Genomic DNA, 27,907 nt, shown 5'->3' on the forward strand with positions numbered 1-27,907 from the left:
GTCCCTTTTGAATTTTTTCATGTTTATGCAAATTACTCAAAAACATTTTGGTGTAGTGGAGAAAACATTGAACTGAGTCAAAAGACTTTTGTTGTCATCCCAGCATTACCAGTAACTATCTTTATCAACTTGGGCAAGTCCTGAAATCTCTTGAGAATTCACTTTCCTCATTTGTAAAATGAATGAGGTGGGACAAGATAATCTTTCAGAGTGAATTGACCCCTAAAATTTGATGATGGGCCCACACACAATAAGCACTGTTACATCAATGAAATTCCAGCTAGAAAATGAGATGAAAAAAGATGTTATTCATAGGTGTGGTCATTGGACTTCTAAATTCTTGAAGTACTGTGGGAATGGAGGATATGTACAGACATGTCTGTGGTTAGAAAAGTAAGATTTTTGCATTTTCTTGATTTATAATTTTTTTCATAAATAATGAAACATTAAAATTAAATCAAAATTTCTCCCCCATCTCTATTTATAGGTTTTTGGATTTTAAGATCAAACTAATACCATCCCTAAAATATCCTTGAAATGTTGAGGGCTTGCTCACCACCTTTTTATTAATATATGAAATGAGAATCTCAGACTGCAGATGGTACTCTGATACCATGTAGAATTATAAGTTAAACTTTTTTAGATTCAGCTTTTGGGTAACCATAATATTCCTTTACTTTATTTCAATGTTGTTGACCTCTAATTTAGTTTCAAATTTTTAGTTCATGTACCTCTAATAATAATTTCAAAGTTTCCATAGTTTTCATTTCTTTTTTAATGAATTAGTATAATAAGATTTTCTTTTCTTTTTTTATATAAATTTATTTTTGGTTCTCAACATTCACTCCCACAAGTTTTTGAATTCCAAATTTCCACCCCATCTACCCCCTCCTCCCACCCCAAGATGGCATGCATTCTGAATATCCCTTCCCCTAGTCTGTCCTCTCTTCTATCTCTCCCCTTCTCTTATCCCCTTCCCCTTCTATTTTCCTGTAGGGCAGGATAGACTTCTGTACCCCATTTCCTGTATTTCTTATTTCCCAGTAGCATGTGAAAATTTTTTTTAAACATGTTTTTAAAACTTTAGGTTTCAAATTTTCCTCTTCCTCCCTCCCCACCCACCCTCATTGAAAAGGCAAGCAACTCAATATAGGTTGTACATCTGCAGTTATGTAAAACACTTCCATAGTAGACGTGTTGTGAAAAACTAACTCTATTTCCCTTAATCCTATCCTGCCCTCCCATTTATTCTATTCTTTCCTTTGACCCTGTCCCTCCTCAGAAGTATTTACTTCTGATTACCCCTTTCCCAATCTGCCCTCCTCTCTATCATCCCCCTGCTCTCTTGTCCCCTTCTCCCCCTATTTTCCTGTAGGGTAAGACAGATTTCCATACCCAATTGAATGTGTATGTTATTCCCTCCTTAAGCCAAATCCTATGAGAATAAGATTCACTCATTCCCTCTCACCTTCCCCATTTCCCCTCCACTGTAAGAGACTTTTCTTTTCTGTTTTTTTTTGTGAGATAATTTACCCCATTCTACCTCTCCCTTTCTTCTTCTCTGAGTATAATCCTCTTCATCCCTTAATTTTATTCTCCAGATATCACCCCTTAATCTTCAACTCACCCTGTGCCCTCTAATTACTATCTATCTCATTATCTATCTATTCTCATCATCTATCTATCTATCTATCTATATCTATCTATCTATCTATCTACATATACATACATATAATTTTTTCCTCCAACTACCCTAATACTGACAAAGGTCTCATGAGTTATAAATATCATCTTTCCATGCAGGAATGTAAACAGTTCAATCTTAATAAGTCTCTTATGATTTCTCTTTCCTGTTTACCTCTTCATGTTCCACTTGAGTCCTGTATTTGAAAGTCAAATTTTCTATTCAGCTCTGGTCTTTTCATCAAGAATGCTTGAAAGTCCTCTATTTCACTGAATGACCATTTTTTCCCCTGAAGGATTATACTCAGTTTTGCTGGGTAGGTGATTCTTGGTTGTAATCCTATCTCCTTTGCCCTCCAGAATATTATATTCCATGCCCTGCGGTCCTTTAATGTAGAAGCTGCTAAATCTTGTGTTATCCTGATTGTGTTTCCACAGTACTTGAATTGTTTCCTTCTGGCAGCTTATAATTTTCTCCTTGACCTGGGAACTCTGGAATTTGGCTAATATTCCTAGGAGTTTTCCTTTGGGGATCTCTTTCAGGAGAGATCTGTGGATTCTTTCAATTTCTATTTTGCCCTCTGGTTCTAATATATCAGGGCTGTTTTCCTTGATAATTTCTTGAAAGATGATGTCTAGGCTCTTTTTTTGATCATGGCTTTCAGATAGTCCAATAATTTTTAAATTCTCTCTCCTGGATCTATTTTCCAGGTCAGTTGTTTTTCCAATGAGATATTTCACATTGTTTTCTAATTTTTCATTCTTTTGGATTTGTTTACTGTGTTTGATTTCTCATAAAGTCACTATCTTCCAATTGCTCTATTCTAATTTTTAAGGAAGTATTTTCTTCAGTAAGCTTTTGGACTTCCTTTTCCATTTGGCCAATTTTCTTTTTAGGGCATTTTTCTCCTCATTGGCTTTTTGGACCTCTTTTGCCATTTGGGTTAGGCTATTTTTTAAGGTGTTTTCTTCAGTATTTTTTTGGGTCTCCTTTAGCAAGCTGTTGACTTTTTTTCGTGATTTTCTTGCATCACTTCAGTTTTTCCTCTACTTCCCTTACTTGCTTCTCAAAATCCCTTTTGAGTTCTTCCAAGGCCTGAGACTGATTCATATTTTTCTTGGAGGCTTTGGATGTAGGAGCTTTGACTTTGTTGTCTTCTTCTGGTTATATATTTTGATCTTCTTTTTCACCAAACTAAGATTCTATGGTCTGACTCTTTTTGCAGTGCTTGCTCATGATCCCAGCCAATTACTTGAGTTTTAAACTCTTTGTTAAGATAAGAGTCTGCTTCCAATGTGGAGAATGTATTGTCCCAAGCTTCAGGGGTTTGTATAGCTGTTTTCAGAGATACTTGTAGGGACCTGTAAATTTTCAGTTCATCCAAAGTGGTATGATAAGGGGGAAGGTTTTTACTCCTTTCCTGGCCTGTGACCACAAGTATTCCTTTCTGTCCTGTAACTGTGAGGAAGGGTTCCTTTCCACAGCCACTCCAAGCTCCACCATGCCAGCGTTCCTCCTTACCCCAGCACCGCCACCCAGAGCTGTGACCCAGATCCAAACACGGGCAAAGAGATCCCTGCAGTCCTCCTCTGATCAGCCACAGTCTGTGGGCGGGAACTAGGGAAGCAGCTGCCCGCTACCAGGGCCAAGTTCTTGGGAAATGGAGCTGAAACCCCACCTTCCTGTCTCAGCACCAACAGAAACAGACTTTTCCCACTGACCTTCTAAGTTGTCTTTGGCACTGGTGGATTGAGGAGTCTGGAAACCTCCACAGCTGCCTGAGATTCAGTCCTCTGAGGCCTGCTCCAGGTTCGCTGCGGCCTGCGTGTCCAGCGCGCTGTGCTGTGCTCCCAGCCTGGTGTGATACACCTTTCTGATCAATCAACCAGGTTGTCTTGGACTAGAAATTTGTTTCACTCTGTCTTTTTGTGGGTTCTGCTGCTTCAGAATTTGTTTAGAGCCATTTTTTATGAGTATTTGGAGGGGTTTGGAGGAGAGCTCAAGCAAGTCACTGCTTTTACTCTGCCATCTTGGCTCCACCCCCATAACAAGATTTTTTTAAATTGAAATATATTTATTTGAAAAAAAAGATAAGGATGCTCCCTTTTTCTTAGATTTTTGCTACCATTTTTGTTTTAGTGAAATTTTGTCAATTTTTTCTCTTTGTCTTTCCCATGATTTACTTATAAAAAAACCTGAGATCCCTGATTCCCACATTTGCTGCTTTCATAATGTGTATATTTCATAAACAGAAATGAGAATATTATAAAATATCCTTTCCAATTTTTCTTTGCAACTTTCTAAACCACGGTGATTGATTTGGAAGTGTTTGGAGGGTAAAAATAATCTACACCATTACTAGAATAGTTGCTCTGATGCAGGCCTTTGGGGAATATTCCTTTCAGAAAAAAAAAAAAAGTAGCTGAAGTAATCATTCTAGGGGTAGAAAAGAATTTGGAAATCATTTAGTCCACAGAGAGGCTAATTGATTGGCCTAGGAACTCACAGCTAGTTAGTGGAAGAAGAAGGATTTAAAGCCAAGGCCTCTGACTCCAAATCCTACATCCTTCCCAGGAATCCACGTTACATTACATTTGGAAAGAGAACCTTTCTACTAGAGTGGCATTTCACAAGTTTCTTTCTCTCTCTCAAAGTTCAGTGGTAAAACATTAGAACCTACACTTGTACCTAGAGTAATAGATGTAATAATGTACCAAGACTTATATTATTCAGAAAGAATCAATATGGTTGGATTCCAATGAGAAATGAAACTTAACAGAGAAAATAAATTCCTATAGTATATGTGAGACCTGAGAAAATGTGAGAATAACTTATTTTAAAGAAATGAACCTTCTGAGGCTCAATGTCCTAAAACAGTACTCTGCAGGGACTAATCAGTAGCCCCTGAGTGTCCAAATGATCCTGAAGCTGTTCTGAAAGTCTCATTATTATTTGTAAATCTCACTAAACAGAGAAATTTTAATCATAGGAAGGAAATACAAATAATTTAAGCTTGAACAACATTATTTTTCTCTTACAATAAGAATAAGACATAATATATAGTTAATATTTCATAAATGTGATGCATGTCTTTGCACATGAGATTTCACAGACATAGAGACACACACAGCTCCCATACAATTCCATTACTTTAATTCATAGGATGATCTTATTTCCAATCCCTTTGAAATTTTTTCAAGAAAAACCTCTCTTGTTAAACATTGCTTCATGACCAGGAAAACCCACTTAAATAATCATTATCTTATTATATTCACATTCATTTAAAGAAAAAAAAACTATGTCCTACTAAGAATGGGCCTAAAATTATTTAAATAAGTTGATTTTCGCCCCCCTGTACCTTACATCTTGAACTTATTCACCATAGGTTAGTATACCTCGCTGATAATAAGAACATGGAATGTTCCTCACGGATTACATAGGATTTTCTACCTCATAAAGCAGGGAAATCATCCATTCATCTCCGGGGAGAGTAACAATTGTTACATCTATCACAAAAAGCTGTGAGACTCCTTGGGCCCATGTCTAAGCCCTATAAAAAGGAGAGTGTTTGAAATGCTGGTCAGAGTATAGTGAAGAGGAAACAAGGAACCAGCTAAGGCATTAGGAAGAACAGCAGTCCCTTCAGTGAACAGGTGAAGTCCTTTGTGGCTTCACAGAAATCCAATACATAGGAAGATTCTGAATATCCACCAGTGTCATTGAGAGAGGAGCATATCTCATTACAGAGAGGACATTACATGTCAGGGTAAGTAGAAACTCTACTTATCTTTATCTTTCCCCTGGAACTTCCCACAGGTTATGTAGCATTTTCTCTCTCTAGCAAGAAGTTTTCCACATTTTTTTTTCTTTACATCTCCAAATGGGTAAATGGGGGCACATCTCCAAATAATCCAAAAGGAAGCTTTTCTTCTTTTTTTTTATTAGGGTCTCATTAGTACAAAATATTTTAAAACCATTATTGCCTTGATGCACATTCTCATGTAACATTCATTATCTTCATGGTATTTTTGTTTCATTTACTTCTTCAATGCATTAGATAAAAATTTTAGGAAATATTACAAATATCAGTAATGGGGCTTTTTTCCCAAAATTTTCTCTTTTAGCACTTTGGCCATGTTCTGATATTGTGTTACAACCAAAAGAGATAAGATCTTTTTGGATGTATGAATAAACTGACTCAAAGCTCTAAACCATATTGTCAGAATTAATATGATAAGAATAGATAAGGTAAGAATAAGATAGATATAGATAACATAAGAATATGATATATTAATAATATAATATAAAAATGTTATAATAATGTATGATATAATATGATAAAATAGAGTACAACATAATAAACTATAATATATATAATATAATATATAGAAATTAATAATATAATACATAAATGATATTATATCATTAATAATGATAAAATACATATTATGATAATATGTACACTATAGAATAACATATTATTGTATAGTATATATTATTAATAATGATGCTGTAATATGTTAATGATACTATAATATATTCAAATATATTATATATAATATATTCTAATATACTTAAGAATACAATATAAGATATATAATATATTATAATATCATGTAAGATAAGATAAAAATAAGATAAGAAGAGAAGCTTCAGGCCTTACTTGGTATTTTTTCAATTTGCACACTCCATTTTTGCACATACATGCGCACACACACACAAATACACACACTTGCAAATCATAGGAAAGCAAAGAACATCTTTATTTATTATCTAGTCATCAGTAATAGATAATTATTTTTAGAATACATTTGTAAATGTCTTGTTTTAAATGGTTTTTAACGTTTCTATATTTGTCATGTGGTATTTATAGCAAGCTCATGATGTTTTCTATTCCAGCAGGCTGGGCAATGGCATGCACTTTGATGGTTCTAGTGAACCTGACCAAAATTTAGGTTTATTAAAGGTGGAAAATGATCACCTGGAAAGTGACTTGTCTTTTGGGGATATCCTAGAGAGTTGGTCAGGTGAGTCCATTTATACTCATTGTTTTGTTACCTGAGAATTTTAGATAGAGTTCTGGACCTGGAGTCAGAAAGACCAGAGATCATATCTGAGCTGAGATACTCACTAGCTTTGTAAACCTAGGTGGATCGCAATCTCTGCCTCAGTTTCCTTTCCATAAACATAATGTTACTGTTGTTCATTTGTTTAGTCATGTCTGACTCTTCATGAGCCCATTTTTATGATATTTTCTTAGCAAAGATACCGGAGTGGTTTGCCATTTCCTTCTCCAGGGTTCCCAGTTTACATTGAGGAAATTGAGGCAAACAGGTTAAGTGACTTGGCCAGGGTCACACAGCTAGTAAGTGTCTGATGATGGAATGAACTCAAGTCCTCCTGACTCCAGGCTCAGTACTGTAAGCACTGCACCACCTAACTCCCAGGCTGGTTGTGAGGATGATAGGAGACCATATTTGTATACTGTTTTGCAAACCATAAAATGCTATGTAAATGTTAGCTATTGTCATTATCATCACATCATTATTACTACATTAAGGTGCTGTATTACTACTGAAGGACATTTCTATGCTACATTGTAGTACTGTGTATACCACATAACTGGTCAGTCTAGCTCTCCATAGCTCATTCATATATCATTACTTCTATATCCCCTACCTTTATGAATTTGCTAGGCACCTCATAACGAGGCAGGTTGATCAGATCTTTCAATAACACCCAGTTCTACAATACTCATAATGTCTTAGTCTGTGACATCCACTAAGAACATTAAATGTTCAAGGGCTAAATTAGAGTTGCTCTCCATGCAGCCGAGAGATCTTAGCTTGATCCAAAGAACATTCAAAAACTATAGATAGGCAAAAATTGTACTTGCCGTCTAGAAATATAGTGAGTTGCCTGTCATTACAAATTTTTTATTTGCATGACCATTCGTTAACAATGGGAGAGCAGAAGATTTTTTACTTAGATTGGACTAGACTTTAATGTCTAATTTCATTCCATCATTCTAGGATTGCAAATGTATTTTGTTCCATTCACCCTAACACAGTAAATTAACCAATTGAACTATCAGTCAGTAAGAAATAAAGATAATGATTGCAGTTAGGTGTGTGAATCTGCTTAACTGGGTATGAATCCCTTCAAAAAATGCAGAACACAAAGCTATAATTTTAAACAATAGCTAGGGTCCTGTCATTTTCCAAATTGTTTCAAAGCCATAATTGGATTTATTGAAACTTTAGCAATTGGAAGTCATTGTTATAAAATTTCGATAAAGATAATTTTGAATTTAAGGTGATAAGAATGGAATAGTAATTGTCATTTAAAGCACTAAAATAATTTGTTAAAATTTGTTTTCTTCATAGTATTAAAAACATCTACTATGTTTCAAGCAATATGATTATTTAACCTTTTAAGGACCTCGCCCCCATTTTAGAAATAATGGCTTGATGAGGGACATCCACCAGTGATCTTTCCAATTATTTGGAAGGACCTGCTGCTAAAGAATTCATTCAATATGCTATTGACAATCTATCTTGGCGAGCTATTATTTTTACTAAGTGCATTTTAATCTACTAGTCATGAATTTATTTTTCACTAACAATGATAATTTATTTTTACATAACAAATGGATCTTATTTAAGGATTTTTTTGGCCTATTCACACTCATAAATTATTGTTTTATTGGCACACTTGCTAAAATTATTAAATCTGATGTGTTTCCTTCCCTCCATAGCAAGAAATCAATCATGACCCATTCACTAGAAAAGCAGAACGCTGATGCAGACTTCACTAATGAGTATACTAAATTTCTGGCGAAGGAGGGACTGATGAAATATTTAGAAAGCATTTTCAATGGGACTTCTAGGTAAAGGAAATATGTGTGTGTATATGTATGTGTGTATATATACATGTATTCACACATATACATATATGTGTGAGTATATCTGTGTCTGTCTCTCACTATATATGTATGTTTACATGTATGTATGTATATGTGTATGTGTGTATATGTATATATGTATAGGAATAAGGTGACAAACTATGCATTCCCAGACTTAGTACTGTGTCTATTGGACACAGTGGAAAGAATAAACCCAAATGAGAACCCTGAAACTGATGCTCTAGAATCAGTGCCAATGCATTGCTTCCTCATGGTAAGTCTAACTAAACATTAATCATTAGGCTCTGAGGACAATTGCCTTACCTTCTAAGTCTACAGCAAGATTACACAGTAAACAGAGTGCTGGGCCTGGAGGCAGGACAACCTGAATTAAAATCTAGTCCCAGACACTTACTAGCTGTGTCATCCTCAGCAAGTCACTTAACTTTGCTTACCTTATTTTAATTTTAGTAAAATGGAGATAATATTATTGACCTCCCAGGGCTGTTGTAAGGAACAATGAACAATATATATATAAAGTAGTTAGCATAGTGCCTAGCATGTAGGAGGCATTATATGAATTCCTATTCCCTTCTCCCCTTCTATATCCAAGAGTTTTTTTGCATGAATGTGCTTCTTCCTTAGGAGAAATATCTCCTCAAAGAAGTGGGGCACTTCATATGGCTATATCATTCTGGTTTCTATTGATCTAGAACCCAATGCAATAATCAGTTTAGAATGACACATTTTGGTTTCCTATCATCACTTGTATCAAGAGGGAGCGGTTTGATATTCTGAATGGTTCCCTGATTTCATTTATTCCTTTCTCCCCAATTTTTCTTGTGCTAAAATGTGGAACAGAAATTGAATTTCCTTTTGAGAACCAAGTCATGATTTTTTCCTTAATCCAAGGTCCATCTGTACCTTTTCTTCTTAACACATACGAATTTTATCTGGTTCAGTATACTATTGATTCATTGTATAGAAGAGGCCAAAAATTAATTCCATACCTGCTAGGCCACATTTCCTTGTGTTAGGGTCACACTCTTTGAAAAGTAGATCCCTCTACAAGCTAGCATGATTGCCTATAGTGTGTTGATTAATCTTAAGATCTTTTTTTATAAAAAAAGAAACTAAAATTTTTAAATAAATTGATGCTTGTTCTTAAAATTGTTTTTTTTACCTTTCAGAATTCTTGAAAGAAATCTATGATGAACAAATTGACTATTTTTAGAGTTCTACATAAATCTATTAAAACATTCAATATCAAATCAAAGCAAATATATGTTGTAGTAAAAGCTGTGATTTGTTTGCTTCTCATGTAACAAAAATGGTGTTTACACTATAAATATCATTTTAAAGATCTTTGCCTAAATCTTGCATTCAAATCAGGAAAACCCTATGGTTTCATATATTACGTATCTTTTCTTTTAAGAAATGCAATGAAAAAAGAAGTGCATACTGGCTTTCAATATTCCTTGGTCCCTGACTTTTTAGAAGCATGACAAGAGAAAAAATAGTATAAAAAAAACTGTGCTGTGGTGGTCCAGTTATAAACTATCCATATTTTGTGAACATAAGCAAGATTAGCCCATCCCAAAGGAAAACTAACATTCCCTCATGTTCACAGAAACTTATTATTTTTTTTTCTTTGAACTTTATTCATTCTAACTGTAAAAGACAGCCTTCATTAGATCATCATTGGAAACTACCCACATTTGGCTTTGCATTTTCCAAAGCATGCAAATGCATTGGAATAGATTCACTTGCGATTTAGGAGACTGACTCCATAGTTTTAGCTCTGGTGTATGTAACTCTTACTGGATTCTGGGTTTGGGGTGGTGTGCAATGACATTGGGATAGATAGATGTGTTGCTATAACAGGAGCAAAGCACTCATTATAAATCTCCAATGACATTAGCTGTCTCACAGAGAAGGTAGATTGAGAGACACAACTATTTTTTTTCCAAAATGAATATAACTAATGAAATGTAGACAATAAAGACATTTGATTTTCATTGTCAATATTTTTATGTGTTTGATTCAATGAATCAATTTAGTGATTCAGAGCCTTCTATGAAAAGCACATTCAGAAAAATGTAGATACTTAAAGAACTGACTTAAAAGTAATGACAATTACTTTTCAAATGGAAAAAAAAGCATATTCAAACATACATCTGCATTTTAGGTTAATTCAAGTGTAGCCACCATAACCAATGTACATAGATTCAAAAGGAGGGGCTAAATCATAAATATGAGATTCTACCACTGAATGGGTAGTTTCACCAGCAATGGTGAATTGGGCACACTATATCCTTTGCTTGCATTGTATCTGACAATGGCTACTACATGAACATTTTCTATTGAGCAACATTTATTTACAACTCATCATACTAGCGATTCAAAAAGAAGGATGAAATGCTTTCATATAACTTCCTAGTTGTGGATCTAAGAAATAATGTACACGAAATATAATAAGGGCATAAAGTTACCAGAACTTACCAGAGGCTACAAGTGAGGAGGGAGAGATCACTACGAGCTAGGCAATCAAGGAAAACTTTGCATAAGAAATTAAGATTTGAACTGAATCTGGAAATTAAAGGTCCAATGGTTTCATACGTAGAGAGGAAGTAGAGGTGGGGAAACTGAATAACAAATGGCAGGAATCACAGGAGATACCTGAAGTATGTGTGTTGGATGAGCCAGACTGATTTGATAGAAACAGAATGTGTCCATCTAGAATATTAGTGTAACATGAATTTGGAAAGGTAGGGAGGTTGAGACACGATTCTAGAGGACCTAAATACCTGAATAAGGATTAAGGTCTTTTTTCTGTAGACAAGATAAGGAGGAGCCTTTTGATAGGAGCCATATGGAAAAAAAATGAATCAGAAAGCAGAAATTACTTGAATCATCGAGACTAATAAGGATGCTATTCCAATAGTGTAAATAATATAAATGTTCTTTCTGTGGTGGATTTCTATAGTGACAACTGAATAGAAGGAAGAGCAATAGATTCTTAAGAAGTAGGAAATATTTCTATTCCCTCTTTTCTTTTCTTCTTTCATTCTTTCTAATCACCAGTACTACATGATTGGGAAAATGTCATGCTTTGCAAAAGAGTAGCCGAGGATCTGGTCCACTGTGGGACTACAATAAAGTTGGCCATGGCACCAAACAGACGCAGTCAGTGATCTTATAAGAAGACTCTCCCTGAAAGGTACAAAGCCAAAAGCACTAATCAGATTGAAGAAAAATGTAATGATTCCTAAAATGTTGTCTCTAAATGAGTTCTATGTTCAATCAACTGTTTAATTCACTTTTCATTCAGTTTAAGTGTTCCCTGAAATTGAAGCTACACAGGCTACCGATGTCTCAGTGGATAGAGCACTGGGCCTGGAGTCAATCAAGAAGACTTGAGTTCAAATTCAGCCTCAGACTCTTTTTAGCCATGTGATCCTGGGCAGGCCATTAACCTCTATTTCACTGACAAAAAGATCCACTGAATCAAATGGAGAAGAAAATGGCAAATCACTCCAGTGTCTTTGCCAAGAAAACTCAGTGGATCAGCTATATTCCATGGGGTCATGAAGAGTCAGACAACTGTGCAACAACAAAAAAGATTTTTGTCTGATTTGCTCTTGGGATGCGAATTATAGCATGTTCTGTCCAATGAATATTATGTGCTTAATCAGAGCTCATATTTATAAGACACTTTAAGGTTTGCCTAGAATGTTGCATATAGGCTCTCTTTTGAGGCTCAGAAAAACACTTCAGGCACTACACATATTTGTCTACCCCTTTTGAAGATGGGTTATCAAAAGTTCAGAGAACCCAGGTCTTCTTGACCAATGTGCTATCACCTCTCTAATTATAGTTATTAAATCATTATGGAATTGACTTTTGGAGACAAAAAGGACCTCAGAAATTTTATAATGCAAATTCCTTTATTTTATAGATGAATATAGAGCTCAGAGTGGTGAAATAACTTCTCAAAGCTGCACAGATAATAAGTAGCAGAGGAAGGGTGATGTATTGGTAGATGTGTAGTAAGAAGTCTACTGTTCAAATGTCAGCTAAGACATTCACTACTTGTGTGAGCTTGGATGAGTCCCTTATCCTATTAGTAACATTGAAGATTTCTTTTGTTTCCCTTCAGTTCACTGCTATTCTCTTCCCTTCCCTCCCCTTTTCTTCCTGTCCATATGTATGTGTGTGTGTGTATGTATGTATATACAGGTTAACTATGTCTAAATTGCATATGCCTATAACAACCATGTTACTAGAGGGAAGGGAATTTTCAGAAAAGGAAAAATCAAATAAGTTCTATTGGAGGAAATGTGGTTCAAGTCTTCGGATTAAAAAATAAACAACATAGAACCCCCGCCCCAGATTTTCCCCAGAGAAGCTAGTCCTTATGGAATTTCCGGGAAATGCCCTTTTTCCACCAAAAGGACTTTAAAAACCCCATTGCAAATATTTAAAAATCTACAGCTACCAGGGTGCCATTAATTGGCAATCAGCAGTGAGAAGAGAAAAGACGTCTGTTGGTACATCTTGCAGCATAGAATCTTTAGCTCTTGGTTGATCTGTAAAAACCACTGGTGTACCAGAAATGCTATTAATGGTGAGGGTGCGGGGGTATTGAAAACTTTACCTGCCTGTTCATGAGAGGGCCTTCATGACTAGGAAATTTTCTAACCAGTACATAAATCCAAGGACATATCTCTTTCTCTTTGTTTTTTCATTCTTGAAAATAACTGAATTTTTTAAAAAATCTTATACGTAGACATAGTCACAATAGGAAGTTATATGGCAAGGACCACACACACACACACACACACACAAAACCATCAAGACAATGCTATTGGTTCAGTAGTATTCCAAGAATCTAGATAACCTGTTAACTTTGAAAGCCCTAACAAAATACCACACTTGTTTATAAACCAATTATTTATAAGACCATACTTTGAATCTTTTTTCTTTCTTTCCTCCTTCTCCTCTTTCTCCTTCTTCCTCCTCTTGTTCTTGTTCTTGTTCTTGTTCTTCTTCTGCTGCTGCTGCTCCTCCTCCTCTTCCTCTTCCTCCTCCTTCTTCTTCTCTCTTCTTCTTCTTCTTCTCCTTCTTCTTCTTCTTCTCCTTCTTCTTCTTCTTCTTCTTCTTCTCTTCTTCTCTCTTCTTCTTCTTCTTCTTCTTTTCTTTTCTTCTTCTTCTTCTTCTTCTTCTTCTTCTTCTTCTTCTTCTTCTTCTTCTTCTTCTTCTTCTTCTTCTTCTTCTTCTTCTTCTTCTTCTTCTTCTTCTTCTTCTTGCTATAATTGGAGAATTTCACATCCAGCCTTAAGCATTTTGCATTTCTTTGCCAATCTTGTAGCTGAGCATCTTGTTCCAGGAGATTTTGGTGTGGGTGACTAGAAGCTACTGGCACAAGGCCTTGAATGTGGTGTCTGACATTGTCTGATAACTCCCACTAACAGTAATCTGATACTTATTTTTGGCATGTTCTATGATTTTTATACATTCCTTGGCAGCTTGTACATCATTAGTAACAGTTATTGAGTCCTGTATATTTCTGTGACTAACCAACTGAACATAGCCATCTTCATAGTATTAGGCCTGAAACTTTAGTACTGTAACCACCTGAGCTATAAGTGGTGTGATAGGAAACTTCCACTCTGATCTTCAATGACCACTGCAGAAGTTTTTTAGGCTGAAATTGGTGGCTCTCAATACAGGCAATAACCGTCCTCTGCTCATCTCTAATTTTAGCATAAACAGTACAGAAGGCATTGGAATTGTGATCTTTCAAACAGACTCTTAATTTACTGTCACAGGATTCCCTCCATGACTTCAGAGCTCTATCTATGTCTTTAGGTTGGGAGTCAGTTGCTTCTTTCTATAAATGATCAAACTTAAAGGAAATTTTGTTTCTTGGATCTAAAAATCTGCCACTATCCTGGTCACCATGCTCTATAATTAAGATCCGATCATCATATCCTTCTATCTTCACTGGAGTGAACTGATCCATATTATCCTGGGCAAATACATCAGCTGCCCCTTTCCTGAGAAGATTTTCCTTGTCAACTAGTAACTGGACATCATTAAACACTTCCTTAAATTATCCTGGCAGAACATGAGTGATGAACTTGGCAGCTATCCATACCTTTTCCTCCTCCAACACCCAATCCTCAAAGTTGGCCACCTTGGGCTGCTCCATGAAAGAAATTTTCACAGGACTAAGTGAAGGGGAAGAGAGGAAGAGGGAATCTGCTTAGCTGAGAGGAAAAAAGAGGAGAAGAATGCAGCGCAGGGCCTTGGCAGATGTCTGACCATGTTTTAAGTGCTCCACAGTACCTGTTTCAACCATCTTCATGGACATTGAAACAAATTATTCTCCTCTACAGATTATGTTTAGAGAAGTCTTCACCTGCATGGGGTAGATGTCCTTCTAAATCACTAATGGGTTTGAGACCTACCAGTGACCTTCAACCTAGTTTAACCCATTTGTTGAGGTGACCTGGCACTGAAGTGTGGCCACTGTGCCTGCTACAGCTTCTTGATTCCACAGCTTGGGTGGCAAGTAGAAACCAAAGGTGGATGAGTAACACTTAAAAGGGTTCAACAAACCCTCACACTAAAGTTGCTAGCCCTTACATCCCAGAAAGTAAAAGAACTAATAAGCAAAACTCCAGAAATGAATGGGTAACAAAGGAGAGGAGATGAGTAGAAGAAAGAGGAAGAGAGGCAGTGAAAATAGGGGCCATCTTGAAAAAGGATTAAACTAAAGTAACTGAAGAGATATCACACTGCCTTACTTTACAGAGGAAGGTAAAATATGATTACTTTAAAAACAATATTAGAGACAAATGAAGAACACAAATGTAATTTCATAAACTTAAATGTGAATTCATTAAACAATCCAATAAAACAAAAAAGAGAAGACTAACAAATTAGATAAGAAAAACCCTATAATCTGTTCCTTATAAGAAACAGATTGTAAAAACAGAGACATGCATAAAATAAGAGTGAGAGAGTGGGGAAAAAATTACTGTGCATCAGGTTAATCCAGAAAAGCAGGAATTTCAGTCCTTCTAGTGGACAAAGAAAAAACATTCAAAAATTTAGAGGAATATGCAATGAAACTACATTATACTTCAAAGAACCATAGACAAAAATCCCATATCAGTAATAAACTTATATGCTTTAAAATCCTTAGCATCTAAATTCATAAAGGAAGCATTAAATGAGCTACAAGAACACATAGAGAATAAAACAATAGTGAAGGGAAACTCTAGTTTTAGTTTGGGGTAGGTCTAACAAAAAAAGTAAACAAAAGGAAAAATACAGACCTAAAAATATTACTGAAGAAACCAAAGCTAAAAAGCTTTGGTTTCTCCAACTGAGAATAAAAAAAATCTATATATCTCTCAACACTATATAAGGCATTTTTTAAAGCAAAATTTGAACATGTATTAGGGTACAAAGTTATTGCAAACAAATGTACAAAGATAGAGTGAGCCTCTATCTTTTAAACACTATATACTGTAATAAAAATAACCATTAGGTTCAGGAACCACAAACAAAAAACCCAAATGGCCCAGCAGTATATCTATGTAACTACATTGTTAAAAAAAAAATAGAAGAGAAGCAGGTCATGTGCCTCTCAAGTATGAGTCAGAGATGTATTTTTCCCAAACAAGATATAAAGCCAAGTACAAAATATAAATTAGAATAACTATGATTATATGAAATTAAAAAGCTTCTGCACATCCAAAATTAAAGCAACTAAGACAAGAATGGAAGTAGTTGAATAGATAAAAAAGGTCAGTATCAAATTTTTCTAATTAGTCTTTGGTATCCAAGAAAATATATGTGTAAAATACGTGTATGTATGTGTATGTATGTGTGTGTGTGTGTGTGTGTGTGTGTTATATACACACACACATATACACACACACATATATAATGCACACATATATGTGTATGTGTGAGTGTGTGTGTGTGTGTATATATATATATATATATATAAACAAACTATATTTATATCTAATACTTATGCTTCTATATATAAGTTGTGAAAGGATAGGAAGAAACAGTTCTCAAATGAAGAATTGCACAGCATTCATAAAGACATGAAGGAATGCTCCAAGTTAATAATAAGAGAAATGAAAATTAAAACAACTCTAAGGTTTTGCCTCATATCCTATACATCGGAAAACATGACCAAAAAAATGGCAATGTGGTGATCTTGTGGGAAGACAGATACACAAATACATTGTTGATAGGGCTAAGATTGGTATGCAAATATAGTGATGAAAATGTCCTTACTTGTTAACTCTTTGATTCTACTACTGGAGCTTATACCCCAAGGAAACCACTGAGAAGAAAAAAGTCTCTATATACACCAATATGTTGATAGCAACCCTTCTGGCGATAGTAAAGAATTGGAAACAAAGTAGATGTCCATTGATTGTTGGAACGGTAAACAATTCCTGGTACTTAATGTAATGAATGATTACTGTGCTGTAAAAAATAATGTCATTTATAAAGACATACATGGAAAGATCTACATGAACTGATGGATATTAAAGAAAGCAAAGCCAAGAAAATGGTAGGCACAACTACTACAGCACCTAAGTGGAAAGAACAACCACACATATACACAAAAGTCAAATTGAATGTAACACAATTATCAAGATAAAGCATGGCTATCTCATGAATAGGTAAAATGGGAAATTGCAAACCTATCCCTTCATGGAGGTGGGAAGTCCACAGTAGTTACACAATGCACATATTTTCAGACTTTTTTCAATGTATTGATTAGTTGGGTTAATTTCTTTTCTTTTACTTTTTCTATATTTAAAAATAGTATTTGTTTTATGGGATGGTTCTCTGGAATGGGTAGGGCAAAGGATAGTGGAGATAACTATGATGATTCAAAAATTAAAACCATCAGAAGGCATAAATAAAAATGTATATAAAAATCTTTCTATCACTCACACTACTGTTCCTTTCCTTACCTCTGGTATCTTTTTTTTTTACCTTTTTTAAATTAACTTATTTTGAATGTTCAACAATCACTTCCATAAGCTTTTGAGTTGTAAATTTTTCTCCCTCCTGATCTCCCTAAGTTGGTGCGTAATCAGATATAGGCTATACATATGCATTGCTATTAAACATTAATATAAAATAATATAAAACATTAGTGATGTTTTAAGTAAGAATTAGAACCAAAACAAAAAAAAAGAAAACAAAACACAACAGAAGAAAAAAATAGCAAACAGAATGCTTCTATCTGCATTCAAACTCCATAGTTCTTTCTTCTTTGTGGGTAGCATTTTCCATCATGTGGCCTTTGGAGATGTCTTAGATTCTTGTATTGCTGAGAAGGGTTAAGTCTATCAATATTAGTCATCACACAGTGTGGCTGTTACTGTAAAAAACGTTCACCTGGTTCTGCTCACTTCACTCAGCATCAGACCATACAAGTCTTTCCAGGTTTTTCTGAAGTCTGTCTGCTCATCATTTCTTATAGCACAATAGTATTCCATTACATTCATATACCACAACTTGTTCAGCCATTCTCCAACTGATGGGCATCCTCTCAATTCCCAATTCTTTGCCACCACAAAGAGCTGTTATAAATATTTTTGTACATCTGGATCCTTTTCCCATTTGTGTGATCTCTTTGGGATATAGCTCTAGAAGTGCTATTGCTGAGTCAAAGGGTATGTACATTTTATAGCCTTTTGCATATTCCTTCTGGTATCTTTTTAATAAAAATTCTGGGTTTCTATCTCACTGCTTTCTCGCATTTAAAAATGAGATACCATCCCTTTTGAACCTTTTCCTGTTAATGCAAATTATTCAAATGTATTTTGGTGTAGTGGAGAAAATACTGAATCAAGAGTCCAAAGACTTTTGCTGTCATCCCAGCATTACCAGTAACTGTCTGTATCACCTTGGGCAAGTCCTGAAATCTCTTGAGAATTCACTTTCCTCATTTGTAAAATAAATGGAGTGGGACAAGATAATCTTTCAGGGTGAACAGATCCCTAAAATTAGGTGATGGGCCAACACACTATAAGCACTTTCACATCAGTGAAACTCCAGCCAGAAAATGAGATATAAAAAAGACGTGCAAAGGAGCAGCTAGGTGGTACGGTGGATAGAGCACCATCCCTGAAGTCAGGAGGACCTGACTTCCAACCCAGCCTCAGACCAAACACTTGACACTTACCACCTGTGTGACACTGGGAAGTCACTTAACCCCAATTGCCAAAAAAAAAAAAAGGTTGTGCAAATTGTAGGTGTTGGTATTGGACTTCTAAATTCTTAAATTGCTGTGGGAACAGAGCACATATGATCCAAAACTGTAGAGACATGGCTGTGGCCAGTAAACTAAAATTTTTGTATTTTCATGATTTATATTTTTTTCATAAATAATGAGACATTAAGATTAAATCAAAATTTCCCCCATATTTCTATTTATAGGTTTTTGTTTTTTTCAGTTTTTAAACCAAATACCATCCCTGAAATATACTAGACAAGTTTAGGTCTTAATCACCACCTTTTTTACTAATATATGAAATGAGAGTCTCAGCCTGCAGATGATGTTCTGATACCATATAGAACTACAGGTTTACCTTTTTTAGATTCAGCTTTTGGGGAAACCATAATATCATTTTACTTTGTTTCAATTTTGTCGACCCCTAATTTAGTTTAAAAAATTTAGTTCCTATATCTTTAATAAAAATTTTTAAAGTTCCCTAATTTTCATTTCTTTTTTTAATAAACTAGTGGAATAACACTTTTTAAAAATGAAAGATCTTCACTTTAAAAAAGTTAAGCATGCATCCTTTTTATTAGTTTTTTGTTACCATTTTAGCTACCATGAAATTCTGTGTATTTTTTCTCTTAGTTCTTCTCATCATTTACCTATAATTGAAAACCTAAATCTCAGACTCCTTACTTGCTGCTTTCGTAATGTGCATAGTTCATAAACAGAAATGAGATTTTTATAAAATATACTTTCCACTTTTCCTTTGTAACTTTCTAAACCACAATGATTGATTTTGAACTATTTGGAGTGTAAAAAACAACTACTTCCTTCGTTAGGATAGCTGTTCTGATGCAGGATATTTGAAGGACATTCTTTTCAGAAAAAAAATAAGTTCTGAAATAATCATTCTAGAGGTACAAGACAGCTTGGAAATCATTTAGTCCATAAGGAGGTTAAGTGATTGGACTGGGGATTCACAGTTAGTTAGTGACAGAAGGAAGATTCAAACCCAAGGCCTCTGACTCCAAATCCCACATGATTCTCAGCAAGCCATGTTACATTGTATTAGCAAAGAGATCCTCTCTACTAGAGTGACATTTCATGAATTTTCTTTTTTTCTCCCTCAAAGTTCAGTGGTAAAACATTAGAACCTACACTTGTACCTAGAGTAATAGATGTAGTAATGTACCAAGACTTATATTATTCAGAAAGAATCAATATGGTTGGATTCCAATGAGAAATGAAACTTAACAGAGAAAACAAAATATTGTTATAGTGTATATGAGACCTGAGAAAATGTGAGAATAATTTATTTAAAAGAAATGAAACTTCTGAGGGTTAATGTCCTAAAACAGTACTCTGCAGGGACTAATCAGTAACCCCTGAGTGTCCAAATGATCCTGAAGCTGTTCTGAAAGTCTCATTATTATTTGTAAATCTCACTAAACAGAGAAATTTTAATAATAGGAAGGAAATACAAATAATTTAAGCATGAACAACATCGTTTTTCTCTTACATTAAGAATAAGCTATAATACATAATTAACATTTCATAAATGTGATGCATGTCTTTGCACATGAGATTACACAGACATAGACACACACAGCTCCCAAATGATTCCATTACTTGGATTCACAGAGTGATCTTTTTTCCAATTCCTTTGAAATTTTTTCAGGAAAAACCTCTCTTGTGAAACATTGCTTCATGACCAGAAAAACCCACTTAATCATTATTTTATTATATTCACATTCCTTTAAAGAAAAAAAAAAGCTATGTCCTACTAAGAATGGGCCTAGAGATTATTTAAGTAAGTTGATTTTTTTTTCCCTGTACCTTACATCTTGAACTTATTCACCATAGGTTAATCTAACTCACTGATAATAAAAACATTGCATGTTCTTTATGAATTCCATAAGCTTTTCTACCTTGTAAAGCAGGGAAATCATCCATTCATGTCCGGGGAGAGGAACAACTGTGACATCTATCACAGATAACTATGTGATTGTTTGGCTCCACGTGTGAATTCTATAAAAAAGAAGTGGTGTTTGAAATGTTGGTCAGAGTATAGTGAAGAGGAAACAAGGAACCAGCTCAGGAGTTAGGAAGAACAGCAGTCCCTTCAGTGAACAGGTGAAGTCCTTGGTGGCTTCACAGGAATCCACTACATAGGAAGATTCTGAATATCCACCAGTACCATTGAGAGAGGAGCACAACTCATCACAGAGACGACATTATATGTCAGGGTAAGTGGAATCTCTACTTATCTTTATCTTCCCCCTGGAACTTCCCACTGGTTGTATAGGCTTTTCTCCCTCTAGCAAAAAGTTTTCCACATTTTTTTTTATTCACATCAATAACAAAACCAAGTTTCTCAGGTAATCTTCTGAAGTGAGAAAGCTTGTCTTATAAAGGTTGCTTTTATTCACTCTACTGGTTTGTAAATATTTTATCCTGCTTTCTTCTTCATTCAGTTTTAATTACTATTGCATGATTTTTCTTGCTTCAAGATTCTTTCTGTCTTACAGGTGAACACTCCTTAATCACGGATTGTGACATTTTACCTTGTGTCATGTTCAAGCATTGAAGTTTCCATTTTATAATCAATTGCTTCATTGTGACAGTAATTAAGTCTTTGCTTTTCACAATTTTAAATATTTTATTTTGTTAATCTTCTTATAGAGGGAGAATTTAAAATCCTCTGTTTCTTTTTAGAAACTTGGAGAGACGTGTTTAGAGAATGGATATAAATACCCCTTACTTCCTCTATACACTTTCTAATTTCTAAAGGAATAAATATTTGAAGGACAATAAACTTTTTTTTTAGGCAATTGGGGTTAAGTGACTTGCCTAGGGTCACACAGCTAGTAAATGTCAAGGTTTGGTCTGAAGCCCAATTTGAACTCAGGTCCTCCTCACTTCAGGGCCAGTGCTCAATCCATTGTGCCACCGAGCTGCCCCATTAATATACTTTTCAAAGATAATTTGGCATTATTTTTACCATTAGTAGGGTTTATGGTGTCTGACTGTGGATGCAAAGGAAAGAAGTTCTGAGTAATCTTTCTGTGTTTCAACATCTCTGTCTATGCATCTTCCATACCTTTCTCATCTTTACTATACAATTAAGATAAGAACTGGAGCAGAAATCAATTATTCATTGGTCGCCTTTTTGAAACTCATTTCTTTAGTTAGGAAAGGATTTCAAGTTGTCTGCTTACTTATGCCTCTGTTCAAAAAGGGGTTAGTGTCCCTTGGATTCATTTGTATTTGTTTGAAAAACCACCATATAGTATACAATTGTATGACATCTACATGTAGTGCTTCACATAGCTGGAAGCTATTTTATGTTCAGTGATGGAGGAAAATGACAGAAATTGTGTAGCTTGAATCTGTAACCATGTTGCAGTTTCATCTCTTTCGATGGAATGACAGTCCCTTGTTTTGAACTTGGTAAAAAGTTGATATATTTTTATGTGAAATTCTGGTCTGTTTTGCAGATGACATCTGTGGCTGCTAAAGGTGATATAAATGTTTCTTTTAGACTTATTTCGGATACACAAAGATGGAAGCCAGAGGTAACTCCAAGCTCCTGGTATCACTGATGCTTCTTAGTGTCTTCTGCTCAGAAACACTGGCATTACCTCTTGAAACACATTCTGCCGTGAGGTAAGTTGTCTTTCAACTTGAGAAGTTGCCATCTCTCTCCCAACTCTGCTGTGAAGTAGGATGAGGGGCCATATCTTGTTGACCATTTAAACTTAGAATTATTTCAAAATGATTCTTTTTTATTCATTGATCTGCAATGATGTAATGTTTTTACTCATTTTACTCCCTAATGAATTCCAGAGTATAATATCAATGATCATAGAGGTACCCTGGAATTCACTTCTTTAGGGTTGGTTAAGGAAGTAGGATGTAGGCTGTGGGTAGACCAGAACACATCTCCAAATAATACAAAAGGAGCCTTTTCTTCTTTTCTTTCATTATGTGGGCCTCATTAGTAGAAAATATTTTTAAATGATCATTGCTTTGATGTACCTTCTCATGTAACATCAATTATCTGCATGGTATTTTCATTTCGGTTACTTTCTTCTGCAATACATTAGATAAAAATTTCAGGAAATTTTACAAATATCAGTAATGGGGCTTTTTCCCCAAAATTTTCTCTTTTAGCACTTTGGCCATGTTCTGATAGTGTATGTTGCAGCCAAAACAGATAGGATCCTTTTGGATGTATGAATAAGCTGACTCAAAGCTCTAAACCATAGATAGTGACAGAATTAAGTCAATATGAGGTCTTTTTAAAAGCAAACTATAAATAGTATATACCATTTGGAATATGATTTGATTTTTCTCCCTAAATATTTAGCTATTCTATCCTCCATGATGGATTCCATATTTCAAAGCTTAAAAAATTTCTTACACTGCTTGGGTAGAGCTCAAGACAAATGTATATCTTTCATGGTGTTGTATAAAGTAACTTCATGGTAAATCTCCAAAAGGAAAAGAAAAAATTTCCAGTCTGACTCTCTTCTTCTGATTTCATAGATAAAATCCATTGCCAGCCTCTATAATGCTTCCTTGTTCCCTACTCATCAGACTTTTATCCAGCTGAGAAAAAATTGCTTTTTTGTCAGGAATACTCAGTCACTAAGGTAATCAGTCAAAGTAGGCTTCTGTATGACTCTGAAAGCTGCACAGAAACCAGTCACTTCTGAGGCAGAACAAAGGCAGTACCAACAGAGTATCCTGGAGTTTAAGTCACAGTGTAATCAGGGGTCATCCACCTTCTTGGCCCAGGTTGCAGTCCTGACCAACATTACCTGCTGAGGAGTACACTCCCATCTAGGATGTTACACGTTGCACTTTTTACGAACCCTAGGAAGATTAACACTTTCCTTGAGCACTTTGCTTTGAATAAGCTAATGTAATTAAGTAGGTTTGTGTCATTTATGTGGCCTGATTTTTCAAACCAACTTCCTAATTTCAATCTTAGAAACACAATTTTGTTCAATAATTTGGAATGTAAAATGTTCATTTTTCATACATACATCTTCCCCATCTGCCAGTTGTATAATGGTCTCTACCTGTAGTAAAAGTGTTCCCATTCACAAATATAGGGGGCAGCTACCTGCCAAATGCAGTGGTTCCAAGAAACTACATTGGAGCTTATTAATCTTCATGGGAATGCTAAGAGATCATGTCTCATTTCATGCTATTGACTCATTTAAGAACGTGCATAGCCAGTTAGATTTCTAGAATGACAAAAGCTGAGCCTACATTTCCCAGGAAAGATTAGGAAACTAGCTGTAAGCAGAGCTCCTCTCTGGTTCTTCTCATTTTATCTTGTTTTAAATACAAGTAAATGGAAGACTAAGCTCATGGTTTCTGGCATGAAACTTTATTAGACACACCAAATTCTCACCAATTACTATTACACAGAGGGCAGTTACCATATTCATACAGTTCCTCCTCTGGCTTAGACAAGTCTCAGATGAAATCACTTTGAAGAGTACAAGTTTATAAAATACAATAGCAGAATCTCGCTGTGCATTGATCCATTTACAGGTGTAGATTGCAACAAGCATATTGCTGTCTTGTAATCGAGAAATCTAATGATCACTTCATTGATTTAGCACATGTTATGGATGTCTTTCTTAAGGAGAAAAAAAAGTGTACGTAAAATTTACATATCCAATTTACCCCTCACATTTTTATAGCATCCATAAGATACTAGAGTGGTTTGCCATATCCTTCTGCTGGGTTCCCATTTTACACTGAGGAAATTGAGGCAAACAGGTTAAATGTCTTGGCCATGGTCACACAGCTGGCAGGTGTCTGATTCTGGGACAGAACTCAGGTCCTCCTGACTCCAAGCTCAATACTCTATCCACTGCACTATCTACTAACTCCCATGTTGGTTGTGAGGATTATAGGAGATCATATTTTTAAACTGCTTTGAAAACCGTAAAATGCTATGTAAATGCTAGCTGTCATTATTTTCATTATCATCGTCATTATTATTACATTAAGGTGTGGTATACTGTACTGCCGAAGGCTATTTCCATACCACATGGTAGTACTGTGTATTCCATAAAATTGGTCAGTCTATCTCACCATAGATCATTCATATATCATTATTTCTATATCCCCTACCATTATGAATTTGCTAGATACGTAATAATGAGTCAGGTTGATCAAATCTTTCAATAGCACTCAGTTCTATAATACTCATAATATCTTACACTGTGCCATCCACTAAGAAATCTTAGCTCTTTCCAAAGAATCTTCAAAAACTATATGTAGACATAAATTGAACTTGCTGTCTTGAAAAGTAGTGAGTTGCCTGTCGTTACAAATATTTGTATTTGGATGACCATTTGTTAAGGATGGGAGAGCAGCAGATTCTTTACTCAGATTGGACTAGACTTCAAAGTCTAATTTCGTTGCACCATACTATGATTGCAAATGTGTTTTATTACATTCACCTTAACACAATTAACTAATTACTTAAACTATCAGGCAATAAGAAATAAAGATAATGATCACAGTTAGGCATGTGAATCTGCTTAATTGGGTATGAATCCTTCAAAAAACACAGAACACAAAGCTATAATTTTAAACAATAGCTAGGTTCCTGTCATTTTCCAAAATGTTTCAAAGCTGCAATTGGATATATTGAAACTTTAGCAATTGCAAGTCATTGTCATAAAATTTGGATAAAGATCATTTTGCATTTAAGGTGATAAACCTGGAATATTGTCATATAAAACACTAAAATATACCTTAAAAATTTATTCCAAATAGTTTTCTTCATAGTTTTGAAAGGCAACACTTATTTTCTATTATGTTTCAAGCAAAGATGATTATTTCAATCTTTAAAGGACCCTCCCCCATTTTAGAAATAGAAGACTTGGTGAGGGTACGTCCACCATTGATGTTTCCAGTTACTTGGAGGGACCTTCTGCTGAAGCATTAATTCAATATCTTATTGATAATGTAGCTTGGTGAGGTATTTATTTTTTACTAACTCCATTTTAATCTACTAATTTACAAAATTATATTTCATTAACAATGATAATTGATTTTTGTGTAACAAATGGATGTCGTTTTAAAGGTTTTATTGGCCTATTCACACTCACAAATTATTGATTTATTGCCATATTTGCTAAAATTTAAAACTTTGATGTGTTTCCTTTCTCTCCATAGCAAGGAATCTAGCACAACCCATTCACTAGAAAGTTGTCAATCTGATGCAATCTTTACAGACATGTACAGAAGATACAAGGTAAAGCAGAGATTGGAAAAGTATTTAAAAAAAGTTTTGGGAAAATCTTATAGGTAAAGGAAATGTGTGTGTGCATTTCTGTGTGTGTGTGTAAATGAACAAAGGATGAATGCCAAGATTTAGTACTGTGTCTACTGGTGCCAACACAGGTTGCTAAACCAAGAACACCATCTTTTCATGATGGTTCATTGTTTTCATCTCTATGGTTCACTCTAACTATACTCAGGGTACTGCTCATATCTAGTTTTTCCCAAATGTTGGTAAAGGGAGCCCCAATCTTCAGTACAAGTAATTATGGTTGTCTAAGAATCTCAAAATGCATTTTTCCCTGGTCCATCATGGAAGGAAAAATAAACCCAAACAAAAACCCTGAAAATGGTGCTCTAGAAGAAGTGTCGATGCATCACTTCCTCATGATAGTCCAGCTAAACATTAATCATTCTGCTCCATTGCCTCACCCTTTAAGTTTATGGCAAGGTTGCACAGTGGACAGAGTGCTGGGCCTGGAGGCAGGATAACCTGAGTTAAAATCTAGCCTCAGACACTTAATAGCTGTGTGATCCTCAGAAAACCACTTAACTTTTACTTGCCTTATTTTCCTCGAGTAAAATGGTATACATTATTGACCTCCCAGGGTTATTGTGAGGATCAAATAAATAATATATAAAGTACTTGGCATAATGCCTGACATGTAGCAGTCTTTCTATGAATTCCTATTTTCTTCTCCTCCTTCTATATTCAAGAGTCATTTTGCATGAAAATGCTTCTTCCTTAGGGGAAATATTATGGGACACTTCATATTAGTGGACCACTTCAGGCTATTTAATTCTGGTTTCTATTGATGTAGAACTCAATCTAATAATCAGCTTAGAATAACTCATTTTGCTTTCTTATCATCACCTGTATTAAGAGTTAAGAGTGAGCAGTCTGATATTCTGAATGGTGCCCTGATTTCATTTATATCCCTTGCGCCAATTTTTCTTGTGCTGAAATGTGAAACAAAAACTGAATTTCCTTTTCTGAACCAAGTCATGATTTTTTTCTTAATCCAAAGTCCATCCTTACCCTTTCTCTCTGATTAGATATCTCCTTAATACTTACAAATTTTCTCTGAGGCAGAATACTAATGATTCATTGCATAGAAGAGGCCATAATTTAATGCTGTACTTTCTAGGCCTCTAATACTTTATTTCCTTGTGGTAGGGTCACACTCTTTGAAAAATAGAGCCATTTGTGAGATTAGCTACAGTGTGTTGATTAATCTTAAGATCTTTTTTATTTTAAAAATGAAACTAATTTTTTTAAAAAAATGAGATTTCTTCTTAAAATTATTTCTTTATTTTTCAGAATTCTTGAAAGATGAAAAATTGAGTATTTTTTAGTGCTACAAAGTCTATCAAGAACATATTCAATATAAATATCAACACAAATATATGTTGTAGTGAAAGCTGTGATTTGCTTCTTGTTTAATAAAAGCGGTATTTACACTATAAATAAAATTTTAGAGATCTCTGCTTAAATCTTGTATTCAAATCAGGAAAACCGTATGGCTTCTTATGCTGTGTGTCCTTTCTTTTAATAAATTCAATGAAAAGAGAAGTCCACACTGGTTTTCAATATTCCTTGGTCCCTGACTTTTTAGAAGTGTGGCAAGAGAAAAAATATTATAAAAAACTGTTCTGTGAATATCCAATTACAGACTATCCATAATTTGTGAACATAAGATTGTTCCTTCCAGAAAGAAAACAAATATTC

General features: G+C 34.9%; 1 protein-coding gene and 1 pseudogene across 1 annotated transcript in view; both read right to left on the reverse strand.

Annotated features, from left to right (window-relative positions):
- The window catches only part of MYCT1 (MYC target 1), a 78,496-nt gene that overhangs the window by 39,694 nt on the left and 10,895 nt on the right, over window positions 1–27,907 (reverse strand). The gene's annotated exons all lie outside the window — the stretch shown is intronic.
- On the reverse strand, window positions 13,793–15,439 carry LOC110208558 (F-actin-capping protein subunit alpha-1 pseudogene; annotated as a pseudogene).

The sequence above is a fragment of the Phascolarctos cinereus genome, unplaced genomic scaffold (assembly GCF_003287225.1).
Source record: "Phascolarctos cinereus isolate Bilbo 61053 unplaced genomic scaffold, phaCin_HiC Scaffold_5;HRSCAF=322, whole genome shotgun sequence".
In the NCBI taxonomy this organism is placed as follows: Eukaryota; Metazoa; Chordata; class Mammalia; order Diprotodontia; family Phascolarctidae; genus Phascolarctos; species Phascolarctos cinereus.